The following is a 3,020-nucleotide window of genomic DNA, read 5'->3' on the forward strand; positions in this document are numbered from 1 at the left end:
TCTGGTGGAAGCCCCCTTGCATGGGTAAGGTCCAGGGTCTCTGCCTAGGTCTTTCTTCCAGCTCTGCTCTGTTGGCCTCATCTTCCCACCCATCTCTTTGTAGAAATGAAGGTCAGCATCTTACAGAGCCTACCAAATTTCAGTGCAGGACTTAGGTTGTTTTTCTTCATCATCCGTGTCTTTAGTTAGGGTTTCTACAGCTGTGATGAAACACCACGGCCAAAGGAGCTTGGAAAGGAAAAGAGTTATTCAACTTAGGCTTCCACGTTGCTTTTCGTCATCAAGGAAGTCAGGACAGGAACTCAAACAGGGCAGGAACCTGGAGGCAGGAACTGATGCAGAGGCCATAGAGAGTTGCGGCTTACTGACTTGCTCCTCATGGTTTGCTTAGTCTACTTTGTTATAGAACCCAGTACTACCAGCCCAGGGACAGCACCAGCTACTATGGGCTGGGTCCTCCCCCATTGATCACAATTAAGAAAATGCCCTGTAGGCTTGCCCACAGCGGGATCTTCTGGAGGCATTTTCTTTATTGAGGTTCCCTCCTCTCAGATGACTTCAGCCTGTGTCAACTTGATGTAAACTAGGCAGCATAGTCCATGAGCGGTAAGCAGGAAGTAGGGTGCTTTCTTTTGAGCACTCCGGAAGAAGAGCCATCTCTCACCTGTTTACTGAACAAGAGAATGGGCCTAGATAACTTCAGCAGTGACCTCTCCGTGGCCCTTCCAAAATGAAAGAATTGAAAGGCACAACTGCTCATGGCTAGGCATTGGGTGCAGTCAAAACTTGGGTCCGCAGAGAAAATAGAAACCCTACAAGGATCCCGTGATACCTGGCAAGCCCTCTGAGGCCCCGCACTGACATCCTACTTCTGTTTCTCTCCACAGTGTCTAGAAGTCCTCTCCAGAACTCTTCTCAAGTCATGTCCGGAGCACAGGCCCCATTGGCTCCTGCTCACACTCCTGAGCTCTAAGGATCACAGAGCTGTGGTCTGTCTCTGTGGCCAGATGGCGCTCCTCCGTATTCCCTGGATGGTCACTTGTACTCTCACCCCTCCTCTTAGCCCTCCAGAAAGATGTGGGGCAAGGTGGGGGAATGGACATGACATGGAGAAACTCACTTTCAGGAGCCTTCCTCACAGGAGGAAGGCACCGGGCCTGACTCCATCTTTTATGGGTTGCAGGACATTGCCAGGTTTATAGCCTCTGAGCCTGGTCTGTAAGGCTATGAACTCAAGTCACAGGGTTGTGAGAATCCAGTGAGCGATTGGGTTAAAGCACCTATGACAGGACATGGCGTCCAACAAGCACGCAATAAAACACTTCATGCCTCTCCCTGTGTTGTTGCTTTAAATTGTCTGAAAGGATCCAGTGACTTTTACCCGTGGTTATTTTATTCCCAAACTTAAGTTTCAATTGAAATAGAAAATGTTAAATCCCAGCCATTCCCTTCAGCTTTTAATTTTATAACACAAGTAACTTGTGATTATAAATACTATTATTAAATACTTGTGTCCTGATTATAAATCTAATATTACATTTTAGTTCTTAAAAAGCATTTTATAAATTTTGCCAATGAGTTTTCCTTCCTCAGATATTTAAAAATGGCTTACAAGTTAAATATATTCTTCTCTCTCTTTTTTTATCTGGCTATTTATTTTTGATTGAGTCAATATGTCCCTACTATACCTGAGGCTGGCCTTGAACTTGCAATCTTCCTGCCTCCCCTTCCTGAATGCAGGTGTCTAGCATCATACCTTGCTGAATATATTCTACTTTGTTTTCCTCAAAACCTTCAATGTATGTTCTGATTACCTGATGCTGTGTAATCCTATCACTAATATAGTGGCTTAAATAGTTGTAATTACTGGCTTTGCTCATGAGATGGGGACTGTCTGGGGCAGCTAGATGGTGCTCACACAGCTCCATGCTCTTTCTCCTGCTGTTGCGTGGCTCTCTAGTGCATGAGTGCACACCATGATGTCCCCATGCATTCTAACATGGATAAGCATCTGGGTTGTTTTCAGGGCTAGTGGACATCCTTGGGCACACACTTTGGTAGACATACATTTGTGCATTTCTTGAGCTAGGAGTGGTATCATCAAGGCATTGGGCACTGAGTGCAGATATGTTCAACTACATTGGATTCTGCCAAACAGTCTTCTTAAGTGCTTATACTAACTTGTGTTCCTTTTGAGTAGGCATGATTGGTTTTTCTTTTTCTTTTTTTAAGTTTTAGTGTATTATGATGAGAAAAGTTACATGATTTCAATTATCTGAATTTGTTAAAATTTAAAAACATATTTTTAGTAAATAGATTAAATCACATTCTTGTTTCCCTTTTGTACCCCAACTCCTACCAGAGAACCCCCTTCAGTACCTACAATATCTTTTTTGTCATATTCTTTAAAATTTATAAAATATTATAACAAAAGTGAGTATTATAAAAGTTGTTTGATATAAAACAACAATCAATTTACAGTCTTATGTAGTTGCTTATCTACAACAATTCTGAAAATACATATGTTTTTCTCAATATAAACTTTAAATAACTCCAAACATATTAACTGTATATTTCAAAATAATACATCACTACTAGTATTTTCTTAAATGAACATAAATGTATAAAGTCTTTTGTTTGTTTGTTTGTTTTGTATCGTATGTAGTAGAGCTTAAAATCTTGGCTCTTACTATGGTACAAGCCCAAAATAAGAACAACTTTTAGACATTGGATTTCATTGTATTAAGACTGTACTTCAATAACCCTCATATCACCAAAGGATTTTACCTCCATCATAGCTAAGCTGAGAGTTGACAGTTCTGCTGCACCAAGGAGGCACAATTTTTGGATACAGACTTCCTGCTATGGTCAAAGCTATTTGACTTGAATGAGTGACTTTATTCTCAGCCCACGGAGAACAGGTTAGATTCATTTAAGAAATGGTGTGTGTGGGGTGGATGGTGGTGGCGCACGCCTTTAATCCCAGCACTTGGGAGGCAGAGGCAGGCGGATTTCTGAGT

At 41.7% G+C, this 3,020-nt stretch overlaps 1 protein-coding gene across 1 annotated transcript in view; it reads left to right on the top strand.

Annotated features, from left to right (window-relative positions):
* The window catches only part of Popdc2 (popeye domain containing 2), a 16,026-nt gene extending 14,586 nt beyond the window's left edge, over nt 1–1,440 (top strand). Inside the window, exon 4 of the mRNA XM_031363857.1 lies at nt 888–1,440. The gene's annotated coding sequence lies outside the window, so the exon portion shown is untranslated. The remainder of the gene's footprint in view (nt 1–887) is intronic.
* Nucleotides 1,441–3,020: the final 1,580 nt, after the last annotated feature.

This window comes from Mastomys coucha, unplaced genomic scaffold (assembly GCF_008632895.1).
Source record: "Mastomys coucha isolate ucsf_1 unplaced genomic scaffold, UCSF_Mcou_1 pScaffold12, whole genome shotgun sequence".
Classification (NCBI taxonomy): Eukaryota; Metazoa; Chordata; class Mammalia; order Rodentia; family Muridae; genus Mastomys; species Mastomys coucha.